The sequence below is a fragment of the Xiphophorus hellerii genome, chromosome 20 (genome assembly GCF_003331165.1).
Source record: "Xiphophorus hellerii strain 12219 chromosome 20, Xiphophorus_hellerii-4.1, whole genome shotgun sequence".
Taxonomy (NCBI): domain Eukaryota; kingdom Metazoa; phylum Chordata; class Actinopteri; order Cyprinodontiformes; family Poeciliidae; genus Xiphophorus; species Xiphophorus hellerii.
In genome coordinates, this window is record NC_045691.1 from 18,979,603 (window position 1) to 18,991,868 (window position 12,266).

Consider the following 12,266-nt stretch of genomic DNA (forward strand, 5'->3'; position numbering starts at 1 on the left):
ATTAGGATGAGCAAAACTGAAAGGAAATATTTTGTCCAGAGTGAAGAGACAGGCTAATAAGATGAAGAGGAAAGAGCTTGAGAGGAGCACTGGATCGGGTTTCATTGTGTTTTCATGGTCTATTCCCATTACAGTAATGTGCCGAGACCACTTAACTAATGTATACAAGTATAGTGATACCTGCAATAAAAAGCATTACACAATGAATTAGTCAGAGAGCCGGAGAGGGTCGTTTAAAAATGTAGACGTTGCACACTTAACCTCCGATGTCGCTCAGGCTTCTGCCTTTGTAAAAACACACACGCAGTGAGATGACTAACTTCATTACCCTCCCCATTCCTCTTAGCATGCACAATGATTTGAAACCTAATTACTACACCAGAGCCAAATTAAAAGCTTCTCCTCTCAATGGCTACAATCCGTCTGCTGACAAATGAACAGCGCCACTTCCACTGTGTTAACACTCGCCCTCTCCTTCTCTGCATTCACACTTCTTCATTCATCCCATCGCTTCTTCCTTTCAAACCAGACTGAGGCAATAGCTTCCACGCAAGTTGCGCATTGTTCCACTTATGCTAAAATCCATCAAACTGCAGACATAAATGACTGTGAGGATAGGAAAAATATTTGTTTTTATGTGTAAGCTCAGTGTAATCGCTATGCAAAATGTGCTTCCAGCTCTTCAAACAGACTTTATAGAGTTTATTTTTGAGTCAGCTGTCAGTTCATCATGCACATGTTTTTGTTTGCAAGTGCTCCTTACTCTTATCAGCAACATATTTAGTCTATAATTATATTGCAGGAGGAAATGTGAATACATGGATGAACTAAGTCCATATTTTAACTAAACCCAAAAATTTGTCTCAGGTAAACGATGCATTAATTGTAACAACGCCTCTATGCAATAAAAGCCGAGTTCCTTTTATAGAGTGGAACTTTTTAGGAAAATGCTATTGTTTTTTTTAAGCAACAGACGTACAAACAGCTTATTCTGCAACTGCCTCTTACTTTATCTACTTTTTGGATTGGATTATTGAAGTTTGAACAAACAATTGGGAATTTAACAATTTATACATTCACCAAAAAGGGAGCCTCAGTAATGTGTTCACAACTCAAACAGCCTGGCACTTCCTCCTGACGCTGGTCACCAGCTTGGTCACACACTAACATGGGATGGTACTGCATTCTGCAAACCAACATTTGTTGCAAATCAGTCAACCTGTTTGTGTTGGTCGCTCAGGCATGAACAGCAAAGGCGTTTACATGAGATGAGGTCAGGCTATTCAATCTGCACTCCCAAAATTCTGGAGGCAGAATCTCATAAACCGTGCTATGTGGAGGAAAGTATCAACATCTTGGAGGATGGATGCATGGAGTATCTCTCTGGATTGATTCCCTCTAATGAAGAGAAGCCTTGTTTTACCAAAAAACAAGTTTTTATATTGCTGTCCATTAGCACACAAAGTAAGGTCCATAAGCAGGTGAATGAGTGAATCTTATGTGGGAAAACTTGAATGATATAGAATAATTACGTCAACTAGGTAGAACACCTTTAGGGTGAATTAGAGTGGAGACTATGAGACCTGACTATCTCATCCAACATCAGTGTCTGACCTCAAAAATTCCCATATAAATATGTCTAAACTTTGGAAATAGTTTCCCTTGTGGAGTTGAAGTTGTTATTGCTGCATGTCTGTAAAGGCAACTGACTCAGTGCAGTGTGTTTTACTGATTTAATATCTTGTAGAGAGATCTCTCACTATACTTATACCCAGCAAGTACTCAAAAGTAGTCACAAAATGACAATGTTTGTCTCATGTCTACGCCTTTACAGTGTGGTTATTTAACTTTTATCCCTGGCCAGCCATCTGAGTAGTTGAAATTTCACATGTATCAATTGGAAATCAGATATTTTGGGTTATAGGAGGCTATCCTTCATCCAATGATGCATTACTTTAACAGATAGAGGGGGTTCCCAGACAGCAGGGTTATCAGACTGGCGCTCTGCTCACTGCCACTTACTGGAGATTGGACCAGATTAGGAATCCCAGATTCACTTTTACTGCTACACTGTTTTCTGTTCTCCTCTGTGGTATTTTTACATTTTACAAGAACATTTCTTTGTCACTATAGATCCCATTTGGCCTATTTGTCACTTCTCATTCAGCTACTTGAAGCAGTCAATGAAAAGCCAGTTTAAAACGAGACTCCGTTTGACTGATTCCCCCTAACCAATAAAAACAACCGATGCTAATACATGTAAAGTGTACTTTGCTAGATTGAGTATGCTTTATCCTAAAATGGTTATCACATAGAGAGCAAAGTGCTCTTCACTAAAAAGTCTTTATCACTCTTCAATCACAGCCGAGCAAGTTTGAATTGATGGCAGATCGCTGGTGCTTGGTCTGCAGGTACTAATGCTATTATTATCCTCCTGGTTCATCTCCTATCTGTCCATCCTAATCCAGTTAGACACAATGAAAAAGACTCAGAGGGCTACGGCAGGCAGCAGAAATCAAAACATATTACGTCCCCTTCTGCGTCACTCAAACCTTTTTGCCTCTTTACATAAGTGGGAAAATAAAATAAAATGCTGCCATGATAGCTTGAGGTTGATCATTTTCCTTCCTACTTTGTGGTATCTATCTTAAAGGACATAACAGATACTGGCTTCATATAAACTGAGAGTCTTTTAGTAGAGTTTCTATTTGTGTTATAATTTACAGTGAATTACTCTCCCATGTGGCTTCATACACGTTTAACTTTTCATATTTTGATACAAAAACAATTGTAAACGTAACTGGATTTTATTTGAATTTAATGTGAGAGACACATAGCTCATAAATAAATAAATATGATATGAGGCACCATGACAGACATTGGAAGTGACATAAAGGAGTATTGAAGCGACTGTTTTCCCAATACAGCCATGGTTTCTCCTTGTACAAGTCAGTTTATTTATCTGTGGACGTAGCAGACTTAATTGGGGCTCACACAGTGATATTTACAAAACTTGGAAATATCAACAATTGCTAGCTTTGAAATGGATCCCTACTTTCTCCCTCCTGACGTGTTTGTTGATTTGATCAAATCACGGACTTTGTATGAATTAACAGCATATGATTTATACCTCTGTCTCTGATTCTTTTTACCAGAGCTTTACTTAAAAGTGTTCAAAAGTCTAGATGCTTACCAGGTTTTTTGTACATGGTAGGCATGATAGTCTACTTCCCATAATCTTTTTCTCCATGGTTACTAATCTTATTTATGAAGTATATGAATGTTGATTCTCTTACCTTGTGAACAGAGTTCATTTCAAATCCATGATTACACTGAGGGGTGCCAGTTCTTACAATTGACGACTGCGACCAATCACATGATTTACAATGAAATGACAAGTTTGTTTGTGCCATCGTCGCTATAAGCGTGTTTACAGTGGAATCAAATAAATAGAAGCAATATTAGACTATAATGTCTGTTTTTTTAAATTAGAAGAGTTAATGTGTGCATAGGTTATTTTGACATCCATCATCCTCTCTACTTTCTGAAGAGTGTGATGTCAAGTGCACAGTGTCGATACAAGGCAATGGCATTTTAAATATTGTTGAAGTAAGAGGTAAAATATGAGACAATGCAATAAAGTATTGCATTAATATAACCAGAAATATAAGTGAAACATGGACAGGATGCAGAGAAGAAACCAAACATGGTGTACAAACTAACCAGAAAAATCAGCACACCTTGAACAATGAGCAGAACATGGTAGGTGCATTATGTGACTGCCTGTCTTTGTGTTTTTGTGTTTTTCTTTGTACAAGGGTGGTGGTTATTTTTTTATGCAACTCCATAGTTTGACATTTGAGTGCTGGGCTGCATTCTTTGTCGAATCAACAAAGCTGCTTTGGTATAGAGCGTAATCTTAGACAGGGCTGTTTGCCAAACTGAGTGCAGGTTGAGAGAAATGGGAATGAGACATTTGAACCAATAAGACAAACATAGAGCAAACTGATGTTTGAGATCAAGACTTTTTGAACACTACACATCCAAGAAGTAATTTCTGTATGCAAATATTTACACATTAAGTTCTGACCCACTGAAGATAATGTATAGGTCATTGCACCATTTTCCTGCTTCTCCATCTCTTGTATCCTTACAATTAAATTTCCTTTAGTTTAATTTCCTCTTTTTCTTCAGTATGTTTTACTATTTCTTCGCAGGAGCCTCCACTTCAGCAAACAATCCAAGGCACCTGAGTCGAAGGTTAACCTTTGGTGTAACAGTAAACACTAAAAGAGAGAGAGAAGAGGGTGTACGAATCACATCTTTATACAGGCTATAGACGGAGGTGTAAACGGAGGAGGGACCTCAGTGGCTTTGTCCTGGCAACCTGATACAATGAGGAGAGCAGGAAGAAAAAGGCTTCACTTAAAAAGACATTCATACCATCTAGTTTGTGCTGAGACTGTTAAATTGTTGTGGTTAGGCGGCTGGAGGTGGGACTGAGGACAGATACAGATACAGGCCTACAGGAGGCGATGGACAGGCTGGGGTGGGAACCTTCCATGAGTCCACTGATGTCAGACTAACCATGATGTTGAAACAAGAAAACCAGAAGGGACAGCGTAAGGCAATAACTATTTACTTCTCAGTTATTCTTCTTTTACACGCACTGCAAACCATACTGTCAAATAAATAAAGTATTAGTTCCATTGGCATATTTTCTCACGAATAGCAAGACATTTTTCCCAAGTTTGAAAAGAAAAATGTCTTGTTTTAACTTTACTTTTTTTATAATTGCAAGAATTATTTACTTAAAACAAGCTCCTATATATTGTTGAAAAGTTACTTGTATGTTATTTTTGCACCTCAAACTAGACAAAAAATACTTTGATTTTATGTTCTTTCAGTGCAATAGGCTCTGCAGTACCATCTATGCCACTAGTTTTATTAAATTTAAACTTTCAGAGGAAAAAATGTAAAGTTTCTACAATAGTTATTGTTCTCATATACAAGCACCGACACCATATTGAACTTAGAGGCCGGAGTTGGTGAGGAATCTCCATTGTTCCTTCAAGGTTGGGAAACTTTAACCAGGTAAAAGGTAAAAAAAAAAAAGAAGTTGGCCTAACTAAATTGTATGGTTAGGTCATACAATTTACGACACTCATTCATGGTAAAGCCCAATATAGTTAGGCAACCTGTGGGAATCCAATGTTGTTCACAGTTGCTTTGAGTCTGACTGAGCTTGAGATGTTGGCAAAGAGCGAAACCTGAGATGCTCCAAAAGACTTGCAGCTGTATTTGCAACAAAAGGTGGTTCTGCCACAAAAGGTGGTTCTGAATGCATATCCGTACCACAGCTTTTATTTTCTGATACCGAAAAAGATGTTAAAACCAGAAACATGAATCAATTTCCTCTTGCTTCACAATTGTTCACTAATTTGTGTCGGTCTACATAAAATCCCAGTTTACGGTTTTAAAATGTCAAAATGTGATAAAGTTCAAGAGGTTTGAACACTTTTACAATTACCAGAATGTCTTTTTTTTTGTCTTCAAAGAGATGTTACTGGAAGGCAGGTTAGCAAGATACATGAGACGCATCAAATTGTCACCAAACTTCAAGTCTAAATTTAATGTTTTCAAAAGATTTACAGGAGAACATGTAAAATGCAGCCAAGTTCAACCTTTGCGCTTTAATAAATTTGTGCCCCCATTATTCTCACTGACATTAATTACAGATTTAAGGCCCATTTGCAGAGACTCATTGCTCAGTTATTTGTACCCTCCACTTGAGTTTAATAATCTGTGCTTTCAAGTTGGCCCCCTCTTTAACAGAACACTTCACCTCATCTCAGTTAACCGGCACGCGATCTGGAACAAATCCTCACCACACACACTCAACACTTAACACTTGACCTCTAACTCAGCCACACACCACGAGTCGCAGGAGGTTTGACGAGGATATAAATAGTGTGAGACGAAAAAGAGAGCCGGAGATTTAAGAGCAAGGCACACAGGTGGCGTATATTTCTCTGCACTTATTTCTTTCAACATTCAATCAGAGCTCTGTCGCTATTATTACACTCTGATAATGACAGCGGCGATTAGATCACACCTTTGTGTTCTTCATTTACATCTGCCAACTTTTTTTTCAGACATAGTGAGTCAGATCAGGCTTTGCATGAGCGTATTAGGAAGAGAGACGACGAGATATGATTTCTCACTCTTGCGCTGTCTTTGTCAAGCTTCATCCCGACTCCATTCACTGAGCTGCGACCTTTTTGGTCTCTGCTACATAGCAGAGTGGGAACAAGTTGTCAATACAAGTGAACCGAAAGAGACGGAGAAAAGCAATTATAATTTCCCTTTAATCCCAGCTAGCTCCTAAAGTTATAGATTTAGACCCGATCTTTGCTCACCTTTCCTCCACAGTGTGCACTGTGCTAATCAGGATAGAGTGAACAGGGATCAGGTTTCTCTTTCACTGATCAGGATAACAAGTCTAATTAATCCAGCATCTCTATTCAAACCGACGACGAAAGAGATGAATCTGTGAAAGGAGCCAGTTTCTTTAAAAAGGGGGACAAAGTGTGGACAGAGAGCTATTCACCCAGCAGGAGACGGAGAAGGCGAGTCGACACGGAGGGTGTGGGTGCATCGGAGGGCAGGTCTGGATTAGTTTCTACCTATTCCCCACCTTGAGCGAAGGAATTAAACTGGTGGGGGAGGATTGGGAAGAGGTGGGGGGCTGATAGTTTTAACAGTCTGAAAGGAGTCCAGATAAGGAGCAGAGAGAGGCTGGGCACCGGGGGAATGGAGATGGGAGGGAGAAGTTAATTACCTGAGCAGAGGGCACAGAGAGAGAGGTGACTGGAATGAGGGAGGAGAGATATCTCACATGGCTACCCTCCAAAGTCTCTGATGCATACTGAAACAGATTTACAGGCAGGGGGGAGTCTGGGTTGTTTAAGGGTCCTCATGGTCCCTCTATGACCACAGACAACACTGGAATATTAAACAGAAATCAAAGCGAGGCACTCATTGCAACACGAAGCTCCAGACCTGCAAGACTAAGCAGGTCTTGAGGAAGTGTTTTAAGACATCGAAAGCATCCTTCTTTCACACTTTTAGTTTATTTTCTACACACAAAGCTCTAGGTAGGCTGACAAAGTAATGCCTTATAGTTAAGTAGAAGGTAGACCTCATGTAGCTCCTATTGCAGATGTAAGTCTTTTAGGCTACGTGTCTTACAGATTTGAGTACATGTACATTTTTGCCTATTCATCTTTGCAAGATAGCCTTTGTTCAATCAGGTTAGATGACTGAAAATTCCCACTGCATAATGCTGCCACAATTATATTTTACAATGAGGATGGTGAGTGCTTACATTCTTAGCTTTCCACAGAACAGTGAGCTACAAAGTTCAGTTTCACTTTAGTCTCTTCTGACCAGAGTACCCGATACGACATATTTGCCGTGTTTCAGTCCTGAATCACGATTTCTTGCAGCAAACATTACAGGGGACCTATCATGCAGAATACTTCCATTTGGGTTTCTACTGCTTCTAAAAACAACTCAAACACTTAAAAAACAAAAACAAAAACAAAACAAACATCATTTTGTTTAGCAATTTGTGTCTAGAAAATGAGTTGTTTCAAAAACCTTCAGAATGTAACGCCACAAATCAGCAGGCACTGCAACCCCAAGCAAAGCCCAGTCCATCACCTAGCAACCCAAGTGGACCTCCAACGCCTTTACTCAGCTGGTTTTACCACTGTTGGAACTGTACAATGGCTGCTGGAAAAGAAAGTTGAGGTGAGGGGGGTGGCCAGTGGCAGCTTATTTAAAGTGACAAGACGCCCTAAAAAGCTCATTCTGAAAGGATCTCAAGATAAAATAGGGCTTTACAAAACACATTGTGTTCAAGAAAGCATTTCTTACATCTTTCTTTCATCAACAGTTTTCTTCCAGCCTCTGTCTACAGTCCAGATTTGTGGAGTTCACAACTAATAGTCCTTGTTATACATCCTCCCACCTGAGCTGTGGATCTCTGCAGCTCCTCAAGATTTACCATGGACCCTTAGCTGCTGCTGCTGCTGCTGCTGCTGCTGCTCTGACTAATGGTCTCTTTTCCTGTTCTTTCAGTTTAGATGGAAAACCATGTCTTGGTACTTTTACATTTGTGACATACTTGTTCCTTCCTCAGAAGATGAATTGCACATTCCTTTTTTGGGATTTTGTTTATTAATGATGTGATTTCTGAGCCAACTGGTTGGATTGGGGAATTGGAATAAAAGGAGCTAGAAACACATAAAATACCCCAAAGTTTGTTGTCTTAACGTGACAAAATGTGAAAAACCTTAAGGGGTATACATACTTTTGCAAACCACTGTAAAGCAAATATTCAGTATATTTCAGGCTTAATATAAACATCTTAAAGAGTGAAAGATCTCTAGTTTCACAAGCCACAAAGAGGAATGCAGGGAGCGGGAGAGTTAAAGGATATGAGAGGAAGAAGGAAAAGCAAAGTCCCATTAATAGGGTGAACTTCAGAGCCAAATTACAGAGGCGCCGCAGAGATAGCAATCAGAGCATGGCCGTGCACCCTGGGTCTGTTAACGTAGCACTCAGTGCATTTACATCACTATCATTACTGTCCTTATCAACATCATTCAAGGCTACATGAAGCCCAAATAAAAGCAGTAATGGGCTGCATTAGCTCACGTTCTGAAAGGCGAGAAGTCGAGTCCGAAGTCACATCACTGAAAAAGGCAATCCAAAAAAGTCAGCATTTTTGCAGCAACCAACTTTGAAAGGAGGAAGTGGTAGAGCTAGAGCTGTCTGTGATTGGTCCCCGTAGACCAGCCCCGCGGCTCATTCGCTGGCTGGACGGTAATTTTGTTAAGGGCACGGGTTGCTTCCTGTGCTGGCTAAACATATTTGTGCAAATGAGGTTTGGGATGCCTAAGGGGGAGAGGGGCCGGGAAGGAGCAGTGGGGCCCGAGTAATGGAGCCACTCTAACAGAGGACCGTGGGGGGAGACAGAAAAGGTGGGGTGGAGTTACAAAGGGAGGACAGGGACGTGGAATGAGAAAACAAGGCCGAGGTAATGGAGGTTAAACGAAGTGGAGATAGAGGGAGGAGCATGGCCGCATACAGCCTCTATTCGCTTTGATTAACGGGCCCTGCTTTGAGTCACTGTTCTAATATTTCCAGACGTCAAACAAAGTTGACCCAGTGAGCTGAGAGCTGTGTTCGTTCTGACCTCCCGGGTCACTGCTAGCCTAATGTCTCTCACAAAGCAGAACAAAAACAAACAGCCGACCTAAATGGCTGAAAATGCTCAGACTCAAAGAGGTGTTATATGTTACTCTAACCCCAAAAGTAACCTTTGTTCCACACTTGATCTCATTCTTAAAAAGGAAAAAGCTGCAGTCCTTTCCACACTTTTTCCAAATGAGACAAAGAAGACTATAGGTGTTTTCACACCTGATAGTCTGACATAGACTCTGTTTGATTGGGGGCCGGAGTTGCAGGATTTTTTACGTTTTCAGCTGCTGCAACTTGCTTTCACCCTGCACTGTGTCAAACAAACCAAAACACTTTGAAAACCTTGTTGCCCCCACCCGCCCTTACCCCTCGCCAGTGGTGGCGTTACACCAAGAACCACTGAAGGAAAAGACACAAAAACCTCTGATGACAACATGAGAGCAACTTCCTCCTTCGCAAAATGTAAACAAAAATTGAGTAACATCAGATTTTAGTGGTTGTAGGATTTCTTTTTTCTGTTTGGTAAAAGCTTAAGACATTTTTCCTGAAAGAACTGAACTATCAGACGTTTGTTCAGGTTGCATTTTCCCAGAATGTCCCGCGCTATAGTTCACTTCCTGTTATTGGAGTGGTCTCCGACCCGCTCTCATCCAGGTTTGCATTCGAAAAGTTAACTTATTTGGTCCGCGTCAGAGTTCAATTCCTCATTCACTCCTTTCCAAACAAACCAGACTTTCTAGGCAAATGAACTAGAGTTCGGTTAAAGCGGACTAAACAGAACTGATGTGAATCCACCCTAATTTTGTGAAAAGCTGGGAACAAGAGCCACTGTTTAATGTTTGCTAATAAATCCTGATGAGATCTTCCTCAGTCAGGTCTGGATGGCAGGGGCAACTCTCTACCCACATGGTCCGGTCCTGATCCAATTACAGCCAAACAGTGACAGTTACCAGCCCAGCAGTCAGGTACCCTCCACTCCGCCGTCCCCCGAGGCCGGCACGCCCCTCTCTCCATTCCATTTGGGCTCCACTGAGCCCTTTGCTGGACCTTAATTGGATTGGTCAGCAGTTAAACACATTACAGCAAAGCAGTTAGGCACTTGATATTTCCAAGTTGTTGGCAGTAATTTGCTCCTATTAGCAGCTTTTACAGAGAATAAGAGTCGGTGCGCAAACAATCGACTGAGTAGGGTTTCAGCCTGCAGACAGTATGTGTTTGTGTGCATGTTTTTGTGTATAAAAGGGTGTTTGTTTCAGAGGGAGATTCAATTTGAGGAGTCAAATCTAATCAGAGGACACAGAAGTCGTACGTGAGCGTATGTGTTGAAGTGGGTGTCAAAGGGGCTCCCGGAGGCTCTGAATGATCACCATAATGGAAACTGAGGGCTCACAGTATCATAAGATACTGAGTACCTAAATTAGTGAAATCATAACAAAAATGTGGTTAAAGGATGCATTAAGGCATTTATTAGGATTGGTGTCTTTGTCATGTACAGCAAAAACGCAAAATCTTACCAAATATTTTGGTGTAGTTCCTAGTGTAAATCTTAGTATACCTGAAATAAGACAAAACTACTTTTCAAGTAACATTTGAGAAAGATATGGGAGCTTGTTTTAAGTCAATAATTCCTTAATATTGATGAAAAAGTATTATTTCACTTATAACTAGTGGAACTAGTACTTTTTTTTATCATAGTGAGGAATTGTTTGTGCGACAGACTGGCGACCTGTCCAGGGTGAACCCGCCTCTCGCCCGAAACGTTTGCTAGAGATAGGCACCAGCACCTCTCCCGAGCCCACTAGGGACAAGAGTGTACAGAAAATGTATGGGTGGATGGGGGAATTGTTTGCCTCTCATGCATAAAATCAACACCAATCATGTTCATATCTGCAAATAAAAGATAAAAAGTTTATTTGTTTGAATTGGGACTCAGTCCTCCCCTTACATTGCTGCCCTGGGTAGCTGCCCAAGTGGTCTAAGTCAAGAGGTGCTAATTCAGTGCACGTTTTAACTGAGTCCCAGCTTTTCAGGATTATGAGAGAAGAAATTAAAAGATTAAATAAAATGAAAAATTAGTTCTTGCTCTTGTCATTTTTTTTTTGTTTTAGCTTAGTTTCTTCTCTTTTTGCTGTTCACATTGAGAGTTGGGGCACACTGAAACGTGAAACAAAGGATCCAGGTGGAGAGACTTCAGGACAGATACACTGCAGATGAGGAGAGATGACTGAAGTTTGGGGGTTTCAGGGATTGTGTCTGGGTATCTGTCTGTGAGGAGCACCTTGCCACCTGTTGTAGCCGACATTCCTTCACATTCCTGAGTTCATGCAGACAAAGCGTGGTGAGAGGGCCAGGAACTGACCTTGGCTCTGTCTGTCAACAGTTGATCTCACAGATAGAGACCACAAGGGTCCAGACATAATTTAAGAATACATAAGAAAATCACTCTACATGGGCATATGTTGTTCTTCCAGAAGAAGTTGAAAACTTATTCACTTACAGACTGCAGGATGGAAAAAAGATGTCTTGGATAAATAAGAAACATTTCACTCCAAACAGTGAAAATGTGAAAGTTGAATTAAATTAACTTGTTGTGTTTCCACTATAAATGTGCACAAAACTGTCAGTATTCTGCAAATCACAATTTCGCAATTGCAGTGTTTCCATTAAACAAGAAACACAATCAAAATCACACATGAATAAGTTTTTAATCAAAAAACAAATGTTTTTTTGAGACTATCATGTTTTATTAAGCAAATTTATTTTCAAAATGTCAAATTGTGCAATTATATGGTCAATAAAACCATATAATTGGTTTTATTGACCAATTATAAACCAATAATTGGTTTATTGTGACCTCCAAAAACGCAGTTATTGACTCTAATGGTATTCTACTTCCTCTGAGTTCAGTCCCAGCAAACTCAAACTGTTTCTGCTGTAGCCTGTATACCCAGGATTGCACAATAAATTAAAGCGGTTTGGCATCTTTTCTTGCCAAA